We start from the raw sequence: 14,575 nt of genomic DNA on the forward strand, positions 1-14,575 counted from the left end.
CTTCAGGTTTTTGCATTTAGGATGGTCTATGTGGTTATTACGCCCTGGCTATGTTGAGCATATATTGTCTGTACTTATATCGATTATTCTGACTATAACATTATTGTTTACCTACATGCACTTTATTGTATCATATGAATTGGGGATGTTTATCTTCACCTCATTTCTGTGTGTATTTGAGCAGTAACCCTCATGACTATTGGAACCAGGGATGGTTGTTGGTGAGTTTATCACACTCACCACATCGAGTTCTTTGGTGTAGTGACTACACCTTTTTAATTGTTTTTATATTGTCTGTCTGGTCTTTGTTGTTTGTAAATTAATAAAGTAATTTTGTAATTTATTTTTGGGTTGTTATGGCACATCTTTTCTTGTGAGTTTACATGTCTGTACGGTGCCCATATACCCACTATTGGTAATTGATTGTGCGGTACCCCCTATCTCCCTGGATTTATAGATATCTTGCATGTGTCGCTTCCCCTCTCAGGTCCGACAGAGTTCACCTTCTCCTTCCTGGTGCATGTAAGTGCATTGTCTTGCGACACAATTAGAAAGTTAAATTCCTCACTCAGTCCGAATCAGTCGGTCAGTCGATCAGTCGATCATACGACGGCCCACCCCCCGATTTCTGTCGCATAAAAAAAGCCAGCGCAGCTGCGTCAAAATATGATCACATGCAACACAATCCCGGCGCAGACCCCTGTTAATTATCTGTCACAGCTGTATCCCCGAAAAAGTCGGAGAATCCAACAAAAGTGTGATCCGCTGCCCTTAGTAAATAAGACCCTGTAAATTAAAGGTGCACCATGTTGATGAAGAACGTGCGCCACTTTTGATTACTCTGCACACTTGACAAGCAAACTGCGCCTAGTGCAGTGTGCACTAACTTTGATAAATGTGGGCCAATGTGTGTACAACCTGAATGCTGAAGCAAAGTCTTCGACATCTTGAGAAACAATCACTTATGTTCCGAGTATATGGGGAAGACAGTGACCAGGAACTGATGACTTGGGTTCTCCGTCTCAGTATATGGTTAAGGCTTTGTCTACGGCAGCTTGGAGCAGGGACTGCAGTGCGCTATATAGTACAATGAGAGCTAGACTTGTAAATGTCTTCACACCATATGTGCGACAAATAATACATAACAGGAATAAGGGACTCTTCAGAGAGCCGCCGCATAGTAACAGCCATAGATATTTTGGATGAAGCTATACAGCTCTCCTTAAGATGACCATAAACATAATTTTATATAAACATAATTTTTATTGAAGACAATGCAGATCATAACAATAATTGTACCAGAACGTTACATATAAGCTAAAGCAGGCGATCAAGTTTTACATATAATCCTAGAATGACTAGAACTAGCAGAAGTTGACAATAATCGTAATCCCATCAGTAGAATACAGGCTTCATTTATGGCTTCTGTATTCTGTGAATGCAGACAGAGGAAGTCCCACTGTGCCTCTGCCGTGAGCCCTCTATCTACAGAAGGAAAGTCAATACCAATTATTAATTATTCTTTGATGATGTTGGTTGTATAATCTATGAATCATCTATTGACACTGTTTAATCTATCCATTTATCTAGAAATAGAAAGTTTAGAGCAGCTCAAGAAAAATGGGTAGAATACCTTGATGGGTGCAACGTCAAGTAAAGTCTGGTTAACAGGACCTGCTCCAAACAATATGCAAAAATTAAGTAAGGCCTTAAACTTCACCAGTAATTTATTGGTGTGCTATATGTTTTGGTGTGCTACTTAAGAACACCCTACTTACAGACAATCCCTAGTTACAAACGGACCTCTGGATGTTGGTAATTTACCGTACTTTAGCCCTAGGCTGCAATAAACATCTATAACAGCAATTAAGCTTTATTGTTAATCCTGGTTCTTATGACAATCCAACATTTTTAAAATTCAATTGTCATAAGAGACCAAAAAAATATCTGGCTGTTGTTACAATTATAAAATATACAGTTCCGCCTTACATACAAATTCAACTTAAGTACAAGCCTACAGAACCTATCTTGTACATAACCCGGGGACTGCCTGTATATCTATTTGTCAATCTACACAGTTTTATTTACCTATTTAGTTTACTTTTTTATCTGTGATCTATGTTATCTATCTACACGGTTTATTTGATCTGTATATTTGATCTATCTACATGATCTTTCCATTCTTTTCTACCTATTTTTCTATTCACGCCATTTTTCTATCTACCAAGCTTTCCCATATTTATTGATCTCACTCTCTCTCTTAGATAACACAATCTTCCCTGCTGCTTTTTTTTGCCCATAACATGAGATTATTAGAATTGTAACTTTTCCTATATCCACCTCATGTAGTAAACTGATGAAAGAATAAATTGAGCACCTTCCTCAGCATTGTGTAACCCTCTTGAAGGTCAGTCTGATTCCAGCATATTATCAAGAAGACCTAGCACGATGATGCATGGATATAATAGCAGAACTGTTTATTACTGGCCTTAATTCCTTCCGGGCCAGTTTTCTATGGGGGGGAGAAGATTATGCTCTGGTAAGATAAATGGTACAATATAGGAAACACATGTGTCCCTTAGATTACTGCATGAAATAGAACTTTTCTTCATTATGAATAAAATGATTTTCTGCAATAATCATTGTTATCTGCTATAGAGCACTGAGAAGTTTTACGATAATCCAAACCTGAATATACAGACCATGAGATGCTGGATGAAGGAGGTAACATACACAGCACAGGATCTGGAGACGTCACTAGACCTTTACATTTTAAAACAAGTTCTAGAGGGATTTGGCTCATATTCATTCTTCTCCTGGAGAGCAGCATCATAAAACATTCATGAAAATGGTCGCCTTAAATAACGTCTTAGAGGAGAAAAGGATATAGTCGCTAATTAATTGAGGATATAAAGGGTTCAGAATTTCCCCATACATTAATTAACACTCATTAATTATCCTTAATTGCTCTACAATGGTAAAATATGTTCACATGTAATTTCCTGATAGAATTCTGCATTATTTCTTATTTCGGGAGTTTTTTTTTCTCATTAGTAATTGTTGTAGCCATTGATCTGATTAATACCATAGAGAGAGACCAAGACGAACAGATAGGTTTCTCCCAAATATTTTGGATGATAAAAGACAGAAAATTGTTTCACTGTATAAAAAATACATCCTTTTTTGCATAAATTATAGATTTACATTTAAATATTAGCACAGAAATCACCTAAATATAGAGGTTTAAAAGTTTTTATTTTTAACAAAAGATAAAATAATAAAATAGCTGGGGTCTGCACACAGCTGGGAAGCAAATAGATCTTCCTAAAACTTTTTTCCAGAGGGGCATTTAAAGAATATTGAGGGACAAAAAACATACACTCACCGGCCACTTTATTAGGTACACCTGTCCAACTGCTCGTTAACACTTAATTTCTAATCAGCCAATCACATGGCGGCATTTAGGCATGTAGACATGGTCAAGACAATCTCCTGCAGTTCAAACCGAGCATCAGTATGGGGAAGAAAGGTGATCTGAGTGCCTTTGAACGTGGCATGGTTGTTGGTGCCAGAAGGGCTGGTCTGAGTATTTCAGAAACTGCTGATCTACTGGGATTTTCACGCACAACCATCTCTAGGGTTTACAGAGAATGGTCCGAAAAAGAAAAAACATCCAGTGAGCAGCGGTTCTGTGGGCAGAAATGCCTTGTTGATGGCAGAGGTCAGAGGAGAATGGGCAGACTGGTTCGAGCTGATAGAAAGGCAACAGTGACTCAAATCGACACCCATTACAACCAAGGTAGGCAGAAGAGCATCTCTGAATGCACAGTACGTCGAACTTCGAGGCAGATGGGCTACAGCAGCAGAAGACCACACCGGGTGCCACTCCTTTCATCTAAGAACAGGAAACTGAGGCTACAATTTGCACAAGCTCATCGAAATTGGACAGTAGAAGATTGGAAAAACGTTGCCTGGTCTGATGAGTCTCGATTTCTGCTGTGACATTCGGATGGTAGGGTCAGAATTTGGCGTCAACAACATGAAAGCATGGATCCATCCTGCCTTGTATCAACGGTTCAGGCTGGTAGTGGTCGTGTCATGGTGTGGGGAATATTTTCTTGGCACTCTTTGGGCCCCTTGGTACCAATTGAGCATCGTTGCAACGCCACAGCCTACCTGAGTATTGTTGTTGACCATGTCCATCCCTTTATGACCACAATGTACCCAACATCTGATGGCTACTTTCAGCAGGATAATGCGCCATGTCATAAAGCTGGAATCATCTCAGACTGGTTTCTTGAACATGACAATGAGTTCACTGTACTCAAATGGCCTCCACAGTCACCAGATCTCAATCCAATAGAGCATCTTTGGGATGTGGTGGAACGGGAGATTCGCATCATGGATGTGCAGCCGACAAATCTGCGGCAACTGTGTGATGTCATCATGTCAATATGGACCAAAATCTCTGAGGAATGCTTCCAGCACCTTGTTGAATCTATGCCACGAAGAATTGAGGCAGTTCTGAAGGCAAAGGGGGGTTCAACCCGTTACTAGCATGGTGTACCTAATAAAGTGGCCGGTGAGTGTAGATCACATAGTAGTTACTATCCATCCAACAGAGAGACGTGTGGGAAGAAGACATGAAGAAGATACAGGTAGCCCCCTATTTAAGGACACCCTAGTTACAGACAGACCTCTCTGCCCCCTGAGACCTGTGGTGAAGCTCTCTGGATGGTTTATTTTAGCCCCAGTCTGCAATGATCAGCTGTAAAGTGTCTGTAAGGAAGTTTTATCGATAATCCTTTGTCCCATTACAGCAAAAAAAATTTAAAATCCAATGGTCAAGGGGACAAACATTTTTTTTTACCTGATCTACAATTATAAAATATACAGTTCCGACTTACATACAAATTTTTTAATTTAAATTTAAATTTAATTTAAGTACAAACCCAAGTAACCTATCTTGTATGTAACTCGGTGGACTGCCTCTACTAGATAATATTAAATTAATTGATAGACCTAGGCCAACAAGGCCATAGGATGTGGCACACGCCAAGGAAAACACACAGCAGTGGGAGAGTTACAATGCAGAATTTGGGAGCCAACAGCTTTGTGATTGCATTCAAATCTATCTGTGTCTGGAAGAGCGGAAGTCCGGGACAAACTTCCTGCCATCTGGAATGGCAGGACAGACCCTAAAATTGGGGACTGTCCCACTCAATACAGGATGGTTGGTAGATACATAATACTGCCCCTCTAGTGAAACCTTTTAAATGTATTTGTTAGTTACTGGAGAACCCATTTAACCTATGGGTCTATCTGTACCCTTGTACAGCGTTGTACAAAAACCACACTTATTACGGAGCCGCAGTGTCCATATAATGAATACATTGCAATATATATTGTAAATGTTATGAAATGGTCAGTTACATTGAAGAATAACAGTCCCTTATTTAGAAGTGTCACAAACAATGAAGCAAGCTGAGTGGTCTGAAATCTGTAAGGTCATTGATAGTGGCAGACTCTGTCCTTTCCAGATCATAAACTAGCTGAGAACATGACGCCATAGCTCTGGGCAGATCTTTCCATTTGTTCCTATAATAGGGGCCTGTAGGGGTCACCAGGCAGAAAACGTAGAAGTGTCTATGTGGAAGTAGTAAAGGAATTTACCATATGTTACGTACATATTCTACATTCCAGCTATACTTGTTTCTTAAATGTAGGACATTCCTCATCCCCTTCACACTGACTTTTACAGCTATGTCCCAGTGTAGCTGCAAAGTTACGACCAGCCAATCTCTTGATGGGGTCCATAAGGCCCCCATTGACACAAACCTTCTCATAGGGAGAATCATTGAAGTGCCATATAAACTTAGACTGGGAAACCTTGGAATTTCCATCTCCCAATTTCAGAGCATGACTAAAATAGCAAAGGATCAATGACTGCTTCTCTTAGCACTACATAAGCCACATACATCAAGCTCATTCATTAACCTCGGTCTATGTAACTCCATATTGATAATACGCATTATATATGAAAGCCTAGCACAAAACATTGAAAAAACTCATGAGATTTGTAATATCACAAAGTCGACCAGAATTCAAGACATTGATTTCACCCTAGTCAGATTTCCCACGTGCAGATAGATAGGAAGATGGAATGGAAGCTTTATAATTTGGAAATTTTATGTATAGGACAAAATTAGATTATTTTACTTATTTTTTTGCTCCTTGGCAAGTTTTATCTTCTCCCGACTGTTTCTGTTAATTAAAGGGGTTTTACCTCTTATGAAACTTTTCCCCTTCATGTGTGTGGCTATAATATTCCTCACTCTCTGTAACCTTGGCTTAACTATAATTTATGGTTTATCCCAAGTATTTAAGCTATCCATTCCCTATCTCTATGGAGATAGGCGACCAATATGCTCAGCTCATTCCTATATTATTGTATGGAACGGCACAATCCCTGTTCTATCTAGAGCTGGGGGTTGCGTTCTTGTGATCAAGGGTGGTCCAACAGTCAGACCCACATTGATCAGCTGGATATCGTAAATACGTGGGTCAAATCATATAAATTTTATTTCTAGAGGACACTGAATTATCAGTCAAGGTAAAAGTCTCCTCAAATTAGCAGATTTTCTAATAGTTGGTGGTTTAGAAAAATCTCAAAACTTGTCCAGTTTTCAGTATTATGTCTAGAATTATATCCTAGGAGCTTCATCTTAGCCTCCCTACTTCTAAAAGTGATTCTTTCTATGAGGATGTATAAAAAGTGTCTGTAAAAATTACTTTGTGTGTTAAATATTGTGTCTCAAGATTATGAAGACTCATTTGATGCATTATTTTTGTAAATTTAAAAACGTGGAAATTTTGCATATTATGCCAGTAACTTTTAGCTAGTAAGTAAGTCATTAAAAATGTATCAAGGAGTATGAGCCATTTGTGTAGTAGTTGATGTGTTAACAGTTTGATACATTCTCTCCCGAATGCTGACACAGTTACTTTTCTCAATGCTCAGTACAAATCTGCAGCGTGGGTCTCTTATGAGTCTCTCTTACGAGTATCCCAGTGAACAGATGGATGATGCTCAGCTGTCCCCAGTCAGCTCTGATACATATTCATTTTCCCATCCCTGAACCGTGGTCCTGAAATGGCACAGATGGAGAATGGTCTGTTGGCTGGTCTCTATTTCCTAGTGATGTCCAGCTGCTCTGTATTTGATATATGAGTGGACAGAGTGGACATGGATTGCACTGATTTCAGTTTTAGGTCCTGCTTTGGGAATAGAGGGCTTGATGTAGGCTATTCTTACATCTTGGGGGATGGTAACGGGCATTTTTCCAGTTGGGTGCTGGATTACACGAACAACATTGCTAAATACATACACACATGACTGCTAGACACTCTCATTGTGAAGAAATGGAGTTCCATGAAAAATCCTTTTACTGATGGTCCGTTCACAGAGTAATTAGTGATAATTAAATTAACAGATGTCGAAGCAAGCCCTAAGAGCTAATGCAGACATGGTAAACAGTAATGGATCTTTTAGGACTTTAAGTTTTAGTTTGGTGTTTTAGGGCAAACAAGTAGAAATTTTAAATAAAATTATACAAATAATAATAGAAGTAAAAAAATTATCTTCAGAAAAAATAATAATAATGTAAAAAAGTAGCATGAATAATAATTATTTTTTTTCTTCTATAAGTAGTTTTTACTCAATATTTTAAGGTATTCAATTTCTTTTTTATCCTCCTTGTGATACCTTCTATACTTATAAAAGGCTACTCTAACCCTATTATTTGAAAAATACTTTTGTAGGGTTGTTTATATTGCTCTCTCTTAACAAATATTTGAAAAACATTCATCAAGCATTGTATGTTTTTGACATGAATAATTTGAGAAAATAGGGGCCAATAGACGGCAAATTGCACCAAATAAATGTATTAGGCCAGATTTAATTAGAAACTATTTGAGAATTTCTGCACTTTGTCTGACAAGAGGGTGTGGCTTATTAAAAAATGGGGCAGAGCTTTACTATGATTATGGAAAACGCCCTTGGGGCTGGTGTAAGAAAAAAAAGGACACATATTGATACAGTTCTGGGTACTGATTATCACTTCACTCTGGTATGTTCATTTTGGGGTCCTGCATATGACCAGAAGATCTTGGAGGTCACAGGACCTTTTTGTCCAATGACTAGCCTCCGTGAACTAGGGGACAACATGGGATAAAAAATACCTTGGAAAACCAAAGTGACATGCTGTGTCCAAGGAGGACTCTCATTGGATGAAGCTGGTTCCGTGACCCCCTGGAACTTCAGGTTGGGCAGAGGTCCTGAAACCAGAAGTACCAGAGCATTGTGGGGATCGTGAGACGAAACATGGTCAAAATGTGTTTTTTTTAATTACCTCGAGCCTTAAAACTTTTTATAATATTCTGCAATATGTGTCAAGATTTTGCTGCATTTTTTGGCAGCAACAGATGTAAATTTAGAAAAGACAGTCTTACAACAGATTTATTATCCAGCATTAACCACTGTGTTACATTTCACACATTTTTAAGACTGTTTAGTCTAAGTTTGCAGCGTCTGAGCCTGAAATGGTATTAGTATATCTGCCACTGTCTGTTAACAGATGTATGGAAACATGTTTGACACGGTTAGACAAAGTTATGATCATTTCTATTACAAAGTCATGAATAACTTACAGATTTAGGAAGGTACATTTATATTTATACTGTTAATAAATAGGAACACACATTCATTCATAAAGCAGAAGAACACTACAGACCACAAATATGATAAGACAGCAAACCCGGCGCATGTGAGCTTTCAATCTATAAATTGATTAATTTATAACATAGAGACATAACTGATCCCTTATTCATGACGATCCCTAATTCCACATCTCTGGTTACTGAGCTGGTTCCTTAAATGCAGAAGAGCCGCATTCTGGAGTCTTCAAACAGTGAGCTCACTTTGTTATACGACACAATATGACACCCAAGGGGAAACATGAATTCTGACCTGACACAAGATTGAAATGTTTTTCTGCCTCACCGAGCGAACTGCACACTTTTCTTCTTAATCAAATTTTCTTATATTTTCAGCGGTTTTGCAACTTTGTTTTCATCATCGGAGGGCACAAAGAACATTAACGTAATAAAGAGTAAGGATTGGCTCCCAGAGTACACAATTGGTTAATACATCTTTATTTAGAATCTATACAATAAGATTCCATCTAGACGAATCAATTCTTTGTTAAAGTATCATTTTATTATTTGAAAATTGGGTAATCTAAAAAAACCTCCGAAATTACTCCAAACAAAAGTTACTTTTGTAATGGCTGTTGAGTGGTCTGATTGATTTTTTTCCTTTTCACACGGCTAAAATGCTGAATTAGCCTCCTACTTCTCATTAGCATAACAGCAGCCATTGACAGTGGGCATGAAATGACAGCTGGGAAGGGCGCACTGAGATTATATTGTGCTAAATAGCGCTGGAGCCACAGGCAGTAGGAAGGAAACAGGAGCAAAAAAAGGAGGAGATAGATTAAGTAACAGTAGATAACCCAAGAAATAAGCAGTTCTTTGCGTTCCAGTGACTTGCAAATGACATCTACTTCATGCTGTCAGCTAAATTAGACTTGGGATATCCCCCTGCAAGATAATGTATCAGTACAGACGGCGTTGTTTCTATATTTATCCATGGCCAGCAGTGTAGCATTGCTGTGATTTACAGCACTATCTTCTCAGTTGTTAGTCAACTATTTCTATCTAGGACACATTTCTAGATAATTTTCATAAGGAGAAATAGTGTGAGCAATAGATGCAACTACAGATGAATGGATCTATTTGTCAATTTGTAGATTCGGCGCACATCTGGGGATTTCTTTAGGCACCAAATCAAATCTGAATATTTTCTGATCTGCTCCAGACTAATCTTGTTACAATACTAACAAAATTCTAAACAAAATAGGACTTTTAAAATAATAAATATCAATTCCCAAGACAATTAAAAAAAAATTGGCTTGAGCAGAATAGATTGAGATTCAAATCCACTCGTACGGAAAAAAAATTCTGACAAAATTCACTGAAGCGAATGTTGAATGATTCTCTCATCTCTAGATGCTAGATATGGTATTAGTAAAATCTTATATACTATTTCTGGTCTTACATGGCATTGGACGGCGGTCTGTATATTTTATACACTGCAATATGGCTGCTTGGTACTGAGACTCTGAATGTCATATGTCTATGCCATTGAGTGATATTTTGGATCAGAAGAGCTACAGTTCAACCAGTAACAAGGACTATTGATGTTATCCATACATACTATACATAACCTCTGTTATTACTGTAGAACCCTTGGTAAAAGCAGAGCCCGCTGTAAATGTATACACAGTTCTCCTCTTATAAAGGACAAGCAGGGCCGGATTATAGGCCCCCACCATCTTGCCCCCCCTAGGGGCCCCCACCAGATCGCAACCAACGTTCCCCCGCCTGAGATGCCCACCGCCGCTAGACACGGGCGACCGCCTCCCCGCATGACAGAGACGCTCCGTCACAGGTGACACCGCCTCCACCTCCCAGGCTGCCCACTTCGCACAGGTGACACCGCCTCCAACTCGCGGACCACCCCCCCCCTCCTTCCGCAACAGGTTACCGCCTCCCGGCCCGCCTATTCCCAGCCATGCACCCCAGCCATGCACCCCAGGCTGAGCAACCAATCCCCCGGTGGCCCGCCTGAAAAAGAAAGCCTGCTCGATCTCCCGCCCCCGCTCTCGCTCCCGCTCGCCTACCCGGCCGAACAAGGGTGCCCCGGCACACAGGTGACACCGCCCCCGCCCGGCCCCCCACAAAGGTGACAGCCTGCTGGCCCGCCTATCCCCCGCCATGCATGGCCGAGACAACAACACCCCCCCCCCCCGCCCGAACAAGCCACCGCGCTTGACTACCGCCCACCCCCCGCCCGCTGCTCAAAAAAGCATCCGCCGCTCCCCCCGCACCCCCCGCACCCTGCTCGAACAAGCACCTGCCACCACCCCCCTCCCCGGCCGAATAAGCGACCCCCCCTCCGCGCCCCCCCTCCGCTTGAAGAAGCACCACCGACTCCCTCCCCGACCGAACAACAACCAAAAGACCCCCCACCGCCCGAACGCCTGCCTGAAGCCACGGCCGGTCACCCTAAAAGGTAAGTATATATATGTATTTATCTGTATGTGTATATATGTATATACTGTGTATATGTGTATATACTGTTTATTTATGTGTATATGGGTATATACTGTGTATATATGTATGTACAGCGTATAAATGCATCTACTGTGTATATATATGTATCTACTGTGTATATGTGTAAATACTGTTTATTTATGTGCATATACTGTGTATAGGCGTGTATATACTGTGTATATATGTATGTACAGCGTATAAATGCATCTACTGTGTATATGTGTATATACTGTTTATTTATGTGCATCTACTGTGTATATACTGTGTATATATGCATCTACTGTGTATATGTGATTATACTGTTTATTTATGTGTATATACTGTGTATATGGGTATATATGCATCTACTGTGTATAGATGCATAAGATGCATATATATATGCGTGTACATTTAAATTTTATATATTATGCTGGGTATATGGTATGTATGTATATGCTCTATATACTGAATGTGTGTGTGTATTTGCTGTATGTGTGTATATACTTTATGAGTTTGTATATACTCTGTGTATTAGTGTATAAATGTATATGAGTGCATAAATGTGTGTGTATAAGTGTATACTTGTGTGTGTATATATGGGTGCAAGTATACGAGTTTAGAACTTTATCTGTGTATATAAGTATATAAAGGTGTGTATATATCAGTGTATAAATGTGTGTAATTTTATAAACATGTCTGTGTAAGGGTACATTCATAAGAACGTATGAGGGATGTTTATCTGGCTGCAAATTTGCTGCCGGATATACTTCCCTCATAGGAGTCTATAGCCTGGGCTTAATACGGTGAGCACAATGAGTACTCACTGTTTCGAGCCATGGCCGCAAAAGAAAGAGACCCGGTTCTATTCTCTATGGAGAGGGGAGGGGTGAGCTGCGATCACCTCTCTTCCTCTCCAGCACGCCAGACATGTGCTTGCCACGCTCTAGCTTGGCGGGCACACGTTAACATGTAGCTGTGTTACTGGGGGCGAGTCGGCTGTATGTAGCTGTGTTACTGGGGCCAAGGCGGCTGTATGTAGCTGTGTTACTGGGGCCGAGGCGGCTGTATGTAGCTATGTTACTGGGGCCGAGGCGGCTGTATGTAGCTGTGTTACTGGGGCCGAGGCGGCTGTATGTAGCTGTGTTACTGGGGCCGAGGCGGCTGTATGTAGCTATGTTACTGGGGCCGAGGTGGCTGTATGTAGCTGTGTTACTGGGGGTGAGGCGGCTGTATGTAGCTGTATTACTGAGGTGAGGCGGCTGTATGTAGCTGTGTTACTGGGGCCGAGGCGGCTGTATGTAGCTGTGTTACTGGGGATGAGGTGGCTGTATGTAGCTGTGTTACTGGGGCCAAGGCGGCTGTATGTAGCTGTGTTACTGGGACCGAGGCGGCTGTATGTAGCTGTGTTACTGGGGATGAGGCGGCTGTATGTAGCTGTGTTACTGGGGGCCAGGCGGCTGTATGTAGCTGTGTTACTGGGGATGAGGCGGCTGTAAGTAGCTGTGTTACTGGGCGCGAGGCGGCTGTATGTAGCTGTGTTACTGGGGATGAGGCGGCTGTAAGTAGCTGTGTTACTGGGCGCGAGGCGGCTGTAAGTAGCTGTGTTACTGGGCGCGAGGCGGCTGTAAGTAGCTGTGTTACTGGGCGCGAGGCGGCTGTATGTAGCTGTGTTACTGGGCGCGAGGCGGCTGTATGTAGCTGTGTTACTGGGGCCAAGGCGGCTGTATGTAGCTGTGTTACTGGGCGCGAGGCGGCTGTATGTAGCTATGTTACTGGGAGTGAGGCGGCTGTATGTAGCTGTGTTACTGGGAGTGAGGCGGCTGTATGTAGCTGTGTTACTGGGGCCAAGGCAGCTGTATGTAGCTGTGTTACTGGGGGAGAGGCGGCTGTATGTAGCTGTGTTACTGGGAACAAGGTGGCTGTATGTAGCTGTGTTACTGGGAACGAGGCGGCTGTATGTAGCTGTGTTACTGGGAACGAGGCGGCTGTATGTAGCTGTGTTACTGGGAACGAGGCGGCTGTATGTAGCTGTGTTACTGGGAACGAGGCGGCTGTATGTAGCTGTGTTACTGGGGATGAGGCGGCTGTATGTAGCTGTGTTACTGCTGGGATTGTGGAAAGGAAGCAGGGGGACGTGTATGTACATTACACTCAGTGGGGGCCTCCACCAGATTTTGCGCCCAGGGGCCCCCACCAACCTTAATCCGGCCCTGAGGACAAGTGATGTCTTTGGATATCCAGTGCCACAACACAGGTCCTAGAATTTGACGTTACCATATTTCCACTTTGAACCTTTGCCCTGGGTAAAGGAAAAGTAGCTACAACTGTGGGACCAACATTATATATGTAGTTATTTTTACAAGGATTTTTCTTTGTAATTTGTTCTGCATTCAGTCAATGTAGATGTAGGTGTTAATAACATAATATATATTTATTATATCTCCTTTATATATAAGTTCATGTAATATCTGTATATTTGTGTTTTCCATATACATCCTAGTTTAGCCTTTGTACTACACTCCCTGTTGCCCTGGTGGCTCTCATTTGTTCTTATAGTACAATTGCAGCCAATGGAGGTGATCTCATATCCCAGGCGTCCGTGACTCTCTGCCTTGCTGCGGAGACAAATTGTCAAGAAATCAGATGGTTGTGCATGACTCCACGGATGCATGCTATCAAGAAGATTAAGTATGTGGGTTAAGGATGCGATTTCCCTCTTACCCTTTCCTCCTGGGAAAAAGGATTTAATCAGTGTAGATCCTGAAGCCGTATAAGCAAGTGCTTAGCATTTCTACCTTTTAATCTTTTGACCGTGGTGACGGTGTATTCTCCAAGTGTAAGAGTTATAATAAGAGCACATATCTGTGTGGTACAGTCGGACCTTGTTAAAAATGTCACTCCTTAGTCATCAAAATGACTGGCCCTTTATTTCCCCTGGTCATTAGAGAGAAGAGCAGTAGACGGGCTGTCCCTGTCAGAAGCTTGACGTCCAGGGACTGTCACCTGTTCACAAATGCATCTTCTTGGCAAGTTGCATCCCGCCGCCCCATATAGTTCTCCCTATGTATACGTCAACCAGCTGCCATATGGATAATCATTTTCTTCTCTGTATTAACCCATCCACAGTTGTATCTGATCCCTTCAAATACATTGTGAAATAAATACAACTTGTCTATAAAAATTGTTAAAAACCATGTGATTTTTTTAATAGTCTTTCTAGTTTATTATATGCTTATCTCAGCCATGTTAAGCAGTAAATGGTCCAAGCAGTCACACATGATCTGGTTCACAGGAGCCTGTGTTGAAGTGTCAATCATTTCTTGCTGTGTCTTTGCTGTATCTGTCACTCCGGGGACGCAAC

General features: G+C 41.3%; 1 protein-coding gene across 1 annotated transcript in view; it reads left to right on the forward strand.

Annotated features, from left to right (window-relative positions):
* The window catches only part of LOC140117741 (fidgetin-like), a 63,706-nt gene that overhangs the window by 29,152 nt on the left and 19,979 nt on the right, over positions 1-14,575 (forward strand). The window lies entirely within an intron of this gene.

This window comes from Engystomops pustulosus, chromosome 2, assembly GCF_040894005.1.
Source record: "Engystomops pustulosus chromosome 2, aEngPut4.maternal, whole genome shotgun sequence".
In the NCBI taxonomy this organism is placed as follows: Eukaryota; Metazoa; Chordata; class Amphibia; order Anura; family Leptodactylidae; genus Engystomops; species Engystomops pustulosus.